Source organism: Alligator sinensis, unplaced genomic scaffold (assembly GCF_000455745.1).
Source record: "Alligator sinensis unplaced genomic scaffold, ASM45574v1 scaffold74_2, whole genome shotgun sequence".
NCBI classification, from domain to species: domain Eukaryota; kingdom Metazoa; phylum Chordata; order Crocodylia; family Alligatoridae; genus Alligator; species Alligator sinensis.
In genome coordinates this window covers 89836-101472 of record NW_005841931.1, presented here as the reverse complement: position 1 = coordinate 101472, position 11637 = coordinate 89836, and the positions used below count along the sequence as shown (strand labels likewise).

The 11637-nt window shown below is 43.4% G+C and overlaps 1 protein-coding gene across 1 annotated transcript in view; it reads right to left on the bottom strand.

Annotated features, from left to right (window-relative positions):
* The window catches only part of LOC102380976, a 240135-nt gene that overhangs the window by 151660 nt on the left and 76838 nt on the right, over nucleotides 1-11637 (bottom strand).

Below are 11637 nucleotides of genomic sequence, written 5' to 3'. Positions count from 1 at the left end.
AATACACAGCTCATTATGAATTGGAATCTGAAAACATACAGTTCACACATACAGTTAATCTCTTTTAGGATTAACAAACAAATTAGCATCATCAGCTCCTATGTTAGCAGCATTATGTTATCCAACTTGCATGGTCTCCCACATACTAGTAATGCAATACCAATCCTTACAGTAGGGCACTATGTTTTTGGAGCTGGAGGTAGAGAGTTCTATCTCCAATGACAACCATGAAGTCTGTATGGCAAGAGTAAGCAGAATAGCTGAGAACCATGACGTTTATACAGCCAATGAATTGTTACAGGGAACATATTATGAAGCATCAGCAGGCTGTGAAAAATCTTTTCAGATTTTCTTACTAGGTCTGCATCAAAAGGGCAACTTTTAATTTATGGAAGATATCCCTTTGGAATTTTCAGAAAATGATAATGAAATAACAACCAGCTCTTTGAGGCCCATAACAGGAATTCTGCCATACTTACATTGGGCTCCTGGGGGGGAAAAAAGCATTGGCTCCCCTTCAAGGCAATCAGTTATGGAATGGCCTCAAATAACGAAAGGAAAACCTTAAAAGACAATATGATGCCCATTAGCCCAAGAAATTCTCATCCTGTGACTCCATCATAATAACTACCTCAGCTATAGAAATAGCCTACAAGTCTTCATATGTAAAATCATGAGAAGTAACTTCACTCTATTCCTATTTGGTCCATAATAGAAAAATGTCAAATCTCTTATGATCAAAGCATCCCATTAGACACACTAATTCTAAACATTGTCAGGAACTCTGTCTCTGGTTTAGACTACCCAACACAGTTCATCATGAGATCTATTTTTTGGTTGCTAATTTTACTAAACTTTAACCATTTGGGTTAAAAGTTCTCATGCTGCAAATATATATTTGCAGAATATAGTAGAAGACATATAAGGGAAAATTAAAATACCACCTCAATCACAAAATATATGAGGCAGGCAGACATACAGAAAAGTAATGTGCATCAGTCTTATCACTCTCTTTGTCTCATCAATTTAACAAAGATTATTTATATTGCAGTAATACATAGTAGGTCTCAGCCCTATTGCATCAGGCACCATACAAACTTAGGTAGGGAATGCCTTCTGTATTATATTACAGAACAATAGTATCTTATTTGAATAAGGAATAACATTTTCACTTTGTATGACTAAGTTTAATAACAATCATGAAGCAATATATCTTTACTAGAAATAAAAAAATAATAAAGTTTGAAATTTGGAAAGTCCCTTAGCATAAAACCAGTTTGGATCAAATGGTGGGACTACCCTCAATTTTAACCCATGCTAATCTAAAGATTTACAAAGTTAAAACTTTTTCTTCTGTAAGGGTAGAGTGCTGAAACAGTTTTTTTCCAGATGGATAAAATTGATTTAAGCCATAAATAACATCATGAAACAGTTTAATATAGGATCACACTGACTCTTTCTCTATTAATTTTATCATTTTCTGAGTTATAACTGTCAGTTATCCTGGTGAAAAGGCTGGGGGAAGGTCTGTGCCACTCCTTCCCGCCTACCCATCTGTGTTCACTACATATATGCAAAGGACCTTTAAAAAGAAGTGAGAGAGTGAGAGAAAAAGGAGGATGGAAGGCTTCACCACACCAAATGAAAAGCAAACAATATGCATATCAGCATCTTAAGGAGATGTACCACTCTGCTGGGAAAAACCAAGACAAAAGAATTATCTGACACAACAGTTCAAAGCATATTGCACCTGTCAAAATGTCTGTCATCTTCTATAGAAATGCACCATTCTAAAAGAGAAAAGGGAAACTCTAGCGAAGTCACTCAGAAACAACAGATCACTTTGTCTCCTTCCTTCCAGCCAACTCCTCCATCTGAAAGCCATTTAACTCCATGCTAAAGATTGCCTGGAAGGACCAGACAATAGGAAGGTCTCTTTCATTGTCAAGGACAGTTACACTTTGAAGATGATGCTCAAAAGGGGTTAAAATGGGTCAACAAGCAATTGTTGGTCCTATCCAAGGAAATGTGAACAGAACATTGTTAAAAGTCACACACACACACACACACACACACAATCTATCTAAAAAAACACCTCTTTAAGCGAGGGAGTTGTGGGAAGGGGGAAAAAAACAACAACATACATTATTGATTTCATCACACAGATAAATTAAGACAAAAAACTAGTAGAGGAAGTGGATAAAAGGTAAATTTTGGTGTAGATGTTGCATTTTTAGCTGGGTATACCTAAATTGCATAAACGGTGAAAGAAACAGGGTGGTAAACAATGGGGCAAAGAGGGAAAACTTCTATAGAAACTGATTTAACATTCACACTCCTTTTCATGTTGTTACAATATGAATTAAAGGCATTTTGAAGGAACCATTAATTTAAAATGCATGCTGGTCAGTTGCATGGAACAAGTAGGTCTTTAGCACTAAATATAATTTTATTAATTTTCCTATTACTCACACTAAGAAAAAAAATGAAAGCTGCCTGCCTATATGCAAACTAGCTTGATGAATGATTTTATAGCTTTAATGAAACAAATCTTGGTGTTTGTTCTTACTTCAGGCCTAGGAGAGAAAGTATTAAAATTTCTTAAAGGTAATTTATGAACACTTAAATCTTAAATTAAATCTTTTGTAATGTAACAAAGTAACTTTCTACTGACTTACTTATCTTGAGGTATTACCTCTGAATATAGGCATCAATCCTGCAATCACTTTAGTTCAATTAAACTAATCACAAGCTAAAGTTTACTTATCTGCATCAATGTGTGACAGGGGGCCATTTTGGGGCCGAGTCTCAACATTGGCCTGTCCACCTGTCTCTGTAGGGCAGTCCACGCAGTCTCATCTGCCACGACTTGTTGTTCAATAAACTGGTGTTAAATGCGGGAGGCTGCCCATTTTACTGCCTGGATGCCAGGAGGCACTGTACACAACTCCAACCTTCCCTTATCATGTCCCCTGCCTCTCATATGGTGTTATAAGTTCTTAACAGCTCTGGCATCCCTTGCAGCAGGCACCCTGGCACTTTTGACCCTTCTGGTCCTGGCCCCATAATTGACTAGTTGAGGGTCCCTCTGGTCAGGTCTCTGAGCAGCTAGCCCACTCCATCCAATAGGTCCACCTTCTTGGGCCCCTCCAAACACAGGCCTTATGCCTCTTTGGCCCCAGGCCTCTGATAGCAATGCCTGGACCCTCTGCCTGTCCCTACTCTGGGTTACCCACCAGGTTGTGGGGGATGGGGTTTTAAGGCACCCCTCCTTGCCTTTCACTGCAAAAGCAACTGGCCTGGCATCTCTGGGAAGCTCCCCTGCCACAGACAGCCCCACCAGGCCATCCTCCCCCAGCAAGGTGCATTTTATTGTCATACCCAGGACCATGCAGGCCTACCTGCCCTGGTCTCTTCCCTACTGGGTTACTTGTTGTTCCTGAGCTGCTGCTAGCTGCCTCTCACTGGCCCAACTCCCCAGGCCCCTCCTTGGATGCCTCCCATCCAGAGGCTGAGTTTGAGCCTCCTACTTTTCAGCATGCTGTCTCCCTGAGCCTTTTTTCCCTTAGACAAAGATGGCCCCCCATCAAGGGGACCTTCAGCCTTCTTAGGCACTGACCCCACCCGGGCCAGTCGGGGCACCGGATAGCATATCATGGCCCAGGCCTGCCCTTCATGTTGGACTTCATTAGCCTTCTGGCCCTGGCCCTCCTAGATTGACCAGTCGGGGTGCTCTGGTCCCAGCACCATAGCAGCTGACCTCCTTAGGCAGCAGGGGTCCCCTTCTGGGCCCTGCCATGCAGCCATCTCACACTGGGCTTGCTTAGAGCCCCAGAGATCTTAATCAGACAGCTCTAATGTAAACTGGGCTCACATGAGCCCCAGGCCTCACCCCTGCCTGTTCTAAATCAGGGACTTTCCTAGCCCCTGTGTAGACCTGCAAACAATCAGCCCCTTTGCAAAACTGGCCTCCTGATGTTAGGTCCAAAGCCTTTTCCTAGGGGCCTGGGACCCCACTGGGACCCTAGGAACCTCCTACCATCCCCATAGTTCCTCCCTTACCACCAAGGTGTTGAGCAGCAGCTCAGCCAAGTGCTGTCCTTCAGCTGCTTGCAGCAGACTGCTGCCTCAGGCTTGAGAGCCTGGATCTAAAATGACTGCCTCATCAGAGCTGGCCTGCACCTTCTGGCTGCCTGCTCTCAGCCTTAGAGTGGCAGACACCAAAGGTGCTCTGCCACACAATGTTTGCAGCACTGGGACATGAGACTGCGAGCTCAGATGGGCAAGGAACAGAGATGTATTCCTGGAGCCACTGACATCAGGGACAAAATTCCCATTGATATCAACTAGGCCAGAACACCAGCGCAGTTCATTTTTCCAAAAACTAAAATACAACTTTAAGTATTTGAAGCCTTGATAATCAGTACAGTTTCACATCTACTCTTCCTAAGGTAACTTTTCTTTTACTATGTATCAGTACTTCAGGCACAAAGGGATCCTATACATGTGCACAGAGCTTGCTCCAATGCACTGGGAATCCAGCACATCAGAGCAGACTCAATTAATCAAGTCTGCTGGGGTACAGAAACTGATGCGTTCCAGAGCCTTCTGCGCCAGGTGTATCAGCGTCACTGCATGTCCCTATGCTGAAAAAATGACAGTAGGGCACTTTGAAATAAAAAACATTCAATGAGCTTTAGTTCAAAGCACCCAGCCACCATTTTTTCAGTGCAAGGATATGCAGCAACACTGATACACGTGACACACGGGGACTTTTAATTAGTGCAACTTGCTAATTAAAGAACCCAGTGCCACATCCCACAACACATGTAAAAATGGCCAAAGATTCTAAAAGCATAAAATTGGTTTATATTAAATGCCCCACTGTATTCTGGGACTTAATTTTAGATTTCACTAAGGCTTGTCTTCACATAAGGAGTACAGACATTTAAAACACCTCCGTTTGACAAAGTCAGTGGAGCTAAATTAATTTACAATAGCTGAGAATCTGGCCCCTGTACTTGAGCTGTTAGAAAGCAATTGGAATCACAAAATTCATCCTTATAATTAAGGCCTGGTTTAAATCATGGGCCCAGCTCACTAATATTGTGGCCTGATTGTGGTGGGGGTCACCATTTTCATGGGCAGATCATGGTACACCCTTCCTCCATGCTCCCTGATTGGCTGAGGGGGCAGGTTTAGGGCCAGGTTTAATTGCAGCAACAAAGGTCTTACTCCCAAGGTTTCTGATCACTGCTGAAAAACCCAGCAGCAGAAGCCTAGCAGCCCACGGGAGGGGGGAAGGGGTTGCAAAACTGACAGGGAAAGGAGAGAGCTTTGGGATTGGTAGGAGAGGGGCTGTTTGCTGCTTCGGGCAGGGAAACTGGGGCACATGTTTGCATATAGGAACAGTCTTCTTAATAAGAATTCTGGCTAGTGAGCACAGTGGCACCTTTGGATAAAATAACTTCAGGGTTTCCATTATAAAATAATATTTCATTTGTTTGCAGTTTTTACAAGGTTTTGACTGAGTCTGAAATTTGGTGTGCTGATTCAAAACTAGGAAGAGAACTTTTCTGGAAAGATTCATGTAGAATGACTGGACCATTTCCAAATATTTGTAAGATCATTTTTTACAAATGATTTTTGCAAACTTTTTTTTAACCACCTGAGTTAGAGGCAATAGAAACTTCAAATTTAGCAGAGACATATTTTATATTTAGGAGTTTGGTGAATTGTGTTTTTCATTGCCCAAGCTATTTACTCTATGGCTAGGGACAGACATTCAAAAAGCTTGAGCCTGAATTGATTCAACTTCTGCAGGTTAGTCTAACCTGACTAGGCTGAACTGGTTTCCAACCATACAGACAATCCCTCTGGACTGAGGAAATTCAAGCACATGCCTGCGGTGCCTCAGGCTAAAAGCCGGGGGACACTAGAGCATCCCTCCCTGCCCTTCCACAGAGCTAAGCTGAGGGGGCATGGCCAGGCCCCAGCAGGGCTCTGATTAGGTAGGGGTGTGAACCCCCACCCTGCCTGCAGTCTCAGGATTTTCTCCACTCACTGCTCAAGGGATGGGGGTGTTACCACCCTGCAGCCCTGGGCTAGCACTCTGAGGCAAAAGGAGGTGTGCAGTGCATGCATCTGTTGAAGATACGAAGCTTTTCACTTCCCTCCCTGCTTCTTTATACTGTCTGCAGCAAACTGACAGGCAAGCAAGCCGGGGGGAGGAGGGAGAGGAGGAAGGAGCTGATAACAGTGTTTATCACCCTTATCTCAGTGTTTATTGCCCCATTAAGAAAACAACAGAGAGACATTACCAGCTATCTATTGATTCAGCACAGACCCAGCATGTGGTCTGCTGGCTAATACACAGATACCTCAGCAAAAAGGCAGAGGGGAGGGGGGAATGTGTGCTTAGAAGAGAGTAGTGACAGGGAGAGAGGGGAGAAAACAGCTCTTTTCAAATGTTTCCAAGGAAAGACATTAAGCTACCTGTTGATTAGCTCCAAAAAGCCAGTCTGTCTTTGTTGTCTCCCACAGCAAGGACTGTAGCCAGCATGTGCTCTGCAAGCTAATCAGGAGGTGTCTGGTAAGGCAGAGGGGTGGGAGGCAATAATCCCTGTTTAGCACAGAGAAGCCAGGCAGACACAGAGGGGAGGGGCTGGCCCTGATGTGGAGCACAGAGCCCCACCCAGCCCAGAGAGCATGCTGGGATTCTGGGGGGTGTCTGGTTTATCTTAAACCAGCAAGGGTTCTGGGACAGACATTGCATACACCAGTTTGAGCCAAATCAGTTAAGTCTGATACTACATTCAACCAGGTTTATCTCAAACCATTTTCAGCCATTTTCAAACTGGTTTATGTGCACTGAACATCTGTTCTGTTGCAGGTTTAAACCAGTTTCTGATCACTTAAGCCGGTTTATGTGTAATGTCTGTCCCTAGCCTATATGTGTGCACTGGATTGTGGTAAACAAGTTAAAAAAAAAAGATTTCCCAAGGTTCTACTGGCACTGAACCGTTCAACAGATATCGACTGAGTGGAAGCTTCCACTGAACAAATTTTATTTACTGCACATTTGATGGGATTGCTCTAAAGAAAAAATTATCAATTTCCTCCTGGGCTTTTTATGGAAATCATTCCTATTAGAGAGCTTCACATACATTAAGCAGACAAGGTTCCTTGGGTGAATTAGATATCTTTTCTTAAACCAACCCAAATCATTGGAGAACATTTATTAAGCAAGCTTTTGGGTTCAAAAACCCTTCATCAGGCTAAGGAAGCTTCAGCAGTTGGTGTGTGCTCTTCCTGGATGGAATGAAAAGTAAAGAAGCCAGGGGCTGTGCTGGGGAGTCAGTTGCCAGGAAGATTATAATGTATCAAAAATCCAGTGTCTATGTTTACTCCATGATCTCTAGTATCCAGCAGGTTGATGAAATGGAGCTCATAGGCTGGTCTCTGGGAAGTGTTGTGTAAGTTTCCCTTGAGGACCAGGACTGAGAGATTGGAGAGAGAGTGGCCCTCCTGTGAGAAATGTGCCCCCACCGGTAATTGGGTGTTTCTGTCTTTGATGGATTTCCGGTGTGCGTTCATTCTGGTGCGCAGTTGTTGTCTGGTCTCTCCTACATATTTTCCATCAGGGCATTTGGTGCATTGGATGAGGTATACTACATTCCTAGAGGTGCAGCTGTAAGATCCTGGGATGCTGATGGCTCTGTTGTGGGGTGTAGTAATAGTGGGGGTGGTGGAGATGTGGGGGCAGGTTTTGCATTTCTTGTCATGGCACGGTCTGGATCCTTTTGGTGTGTTCTGGGCTTAAGGAAGTTTGCTGCTGGTGATGAGGCTGGCGAGGTTCGGTGCTTGTTTGAAGGCTAGGATGGGTGGCTCTGGAAAGATCTTTTTAAGAATAGGGTCTCTGTCTAGTATGGGTTGCAATTTTTTGAGGATTTTCTGTACAGGTTCAAGGGATGGGTGATATGTCATAAACAGCGGTGTGCGATTTGTGGGTGTTTTTCTTCTGTACTGCAGCAGTTCTTCACGTGGTATCCAGGTGGCTCTTTCAAACGTGCGATCTATCTCTCTGGAGGAGTGTCCTTGCTGGGTGAAAGCCTTTTTAAGATTGGTGAGGTGGCAAGCCCGGGTGATCTCTTCAGTACAGATGCGGTGGTATCTGAGGGCTTGGCTGTATATCAAAGCTTTTTTGGTGTGTTTCGGGTGATTGCTGGTTCTGTGCAGATATGTATGTTGGTCTGTGGGTTTCTTGTATACTGTGGTCTGTATTTTACCCTTCTGGATACTGATCCTTGTGTCTAAAAAGGGGATGTTGGTGTTGGAGTATTCTAAAGAAAGTCGGATGGAGGGATGGTGACTGTTGAATTTCTGGTGGAACTCAAGTAGAGATTCCAGGTTCTCACTCCAAATGATGAAGATGTCATCGATATATCGTAAGTACAGCAAGGGTTTGATGGTGCAGTTCTTGAGGAAGTCTTCTTCCAGGTGGCTCATAAAAAGGTTGGCATACTGTGGGGCCATTTTAGTGCCCATAGCTGTTCCCATCATCTGGAGGAAGTGTTGATTATTAAAAGTGAAATTGTTGTGTGTGAGGATGAAGTGTATAAGCTCAGTGATATCTTTGGGTCTGTATTCTGGGTTGTAATCTTGTTCCTGTAGATATGTAAGGCAGGCATGGATGCCATCCTGGTGTGGGATGTTGGTGTATAGGCTGGTAACGTCCATGGTGGCTAGGAGTGTGTTCCTGGGAAGGTGGTCTATGTTTTTAAGTTTCCGTAGCAAGTCTGTGGTGTCTTGGACAAAACTTGCTCTGTGGGTGACAAGCGGTTTTAGGATGGATTCAACAAAACCTGATATTTCCTCAGTTAGGGTCCCATGGTTGGATATGATAGGTCTGCCAGGGTTCCCTTGTTTGTGGATTTTAGGGAGCATGTAAAAAGTCCCTGGGTTAGGTAGCGGGGGGATCAAGGTCTGTAGTTTTTCTTGTAATCTTGGTGGAAATGATTTGATGGTATTGTTGAGTTTTTTGGTGAAAAGGGGAGTAGGATCTTCTTGTAGTTCTTTGTAGTAGGTGGTGTCAGAGAGCTGTCTGTTGGCTTCCTTTATGTAATCCTCACGGTTTAGGATGACTATGGCTCCTCCTTTATCTGCTGGTTTTATTACTATTTGGTGGTTGGATCTTAGAGATTCTATGACCTTTTTCTCTGGTAGAGAGAGGTTGTTGTGGTGGCGTGCGTTGTCGTTTCATTGTTCATTCTTTCCCTGAAGCAGTCAATGTAGTGGTCAAGGTTAGGGTTTTGTCCACTGCGAGGTGTCCAATCTGATGTTTTTGGGGGCTTTTTGGCATTGATCCTTTTCTGAATGTTGTGAGAGGATGAGCTATTGTTGGGAGTGGGTTCAGTTTGGTAGTGGAAATATTCTTTGAGGCGCAGGCGTCGGAAGAATTCTTCTAGTTCTCCACATTGAAGTATTTTGTTAGGGTATTTTTCTGGACACATTAATTCATTTATCTTCATAGCACCCTTAGGAGCTAAAGTGGTATTTATCAACCTCATTTTACAGATGAGGGATGGAAGCACAAAATGTTTAAAGTAAAAAATATCCATTCTTTCTGCATGCCCACTTGAGATTTCTAGGCCTGGATTTTTCCAAGGACATAGCATTTTCTAGCTTGTTTACAGTCCACCTCCCATTTATTTCATTTGCCTCTGTGTGTTCAGTACTTCTGCAAATCAAGTCACAAGGTCTCAAATTGGGCCCTTGGAATTTTATGACTAGTCCAGCATCACACATGAACTCTTTGGCAAGAAGGTCTCAAGGGCAGCATTCAGTAGCCTAATCATAAGATCCTGTCTTCTTTTCCTATGATCTCCTGCCTCATTTGCTACATATCTGCAGCAAATGAAGCTGGGATGTTACAAACATCAGTATTCTTCACTACAAAGACCTAGGTTTGTGCCCTGATCACAGTCCATTTTGTGCGCTAAATGAGGCAGAGATCCTGTGGAAAAAACTGAAATCAAAGACTGTATAAAAATACATATGTAACATGCATAAGGGGATTGAAAAAAGGCTGCACAGCAGCTCCAGTTCTGGTAATTCCTAATTTTTGAATGCTTGATTTTATAACTAATATAAGTTTAACATCATTTTTATATAATATCTTAGGTTAAAAAAACAAACTGAAATAAAAAAAAATCCTCACATGAAATTACAATGACCTCCATGCAGGTCATCAGCAGAGTTAAAACTGATAGATCTTCAGCACAAGCCCTTGAGCTAACAAAGAAAGTGAGAGCAGTACCATGCTCCATCTATCTATCTCTGGTACTTCTATGCTGTGAAGAGTACCAGAGTATCTCAGACTCATACTGCATTCATCTTCACAACATTACCTTGAGGTAGAGAAGTACTATTATGCCTATTTTGGAAATGGGGAAGTGAGGCACAGAGGGGCTAAGTGACTTCCCTATGTAATTTGCAAAGTCTGTAGCAGAAAAGAAAATTAAACTTTTTTACCCTAACTACTGCATCACCCTTCTCCTCTTCTTGTCTTAATCTCCATGGACCAGCCACTTTATAGAGATGAGACACATATTTACATTCCAGTCAGGCTATTTCCCTCTCCTCTACACTGCTTAGGCACTAAGAGCAGAAGACAGAATATTTCTGTTTTCTGTTACACGGCCTCATGGTACAGTGGCCTCTGGCAGTCAGAAGACATGGTTCTAAAGGAAAATTCTGCTCAGCCATGCAGCCTCTGGAATATAGCATGCTCCATCACTTTGTGGAGAAGAGTCTCATCAGTTATGTAAAACCATCCAGAGATAGAACAAGTTCCATGCAGGTGAAATTTCTGAAGAATAGATATGCTAAACTCTACCCAACCTACCCTGAACATTTGCAAACTACCAAAATGTGGGCATATTTTCTGGACAATGGCAGAAGGCACATTCCTGGCACAACAGTGACCCCCAGCCAAATGTTATTCCCAAGTACTCCAAAGTACAAAGACACCTGATTTTTTTTCAGTGCAACAACTATACAAATATTGTACCTGGAAAAACTATACATGTGTATGTGTGTGTGTGTTCAGAAAAGCACACACACACATATAGTGTGTATTTTTCTGAGTTGTGGGGGGACCTCATCTTAGATTCAAATAAATATAGTATATTTTTAGATGTAGATAGATAGATAGATAGATAGATAGATAGCAGGGCTGTGTGAAGCTTCAGGTGCTGATTCAATTCGGAGGAGATTCGACCCGATTCAGTGGTCAAATCTCTGAATCAGAATTGAATCAGGAGACCAATTAAAAAGTCTGAATCAATTTGAAGTTCTCCAAATTGATTTCGAAAATATTTGGAGAGCTTCGGAGATTCGGGCAGTCCCCATTCGCTGCAGCAGGGAGCTGGACCCAGATTCCAAGCTGGTAAGTAGGGGGAGGGGGAGGAAGGGCTGCAGGAGGGGGGAGGGGGCCAAAGGGGGACCCCTGCCAGGCCCCATCCCCCCTGAGTGCCCCCTAGCCCCCCCCCATGGCTGCCCTGCCCAGCCCCAGTTCCCAGATCTTTAAAAAAAAGTCCCCACTCACCGGCTGGTCCGGCTTGGCGGGGGGGGGGG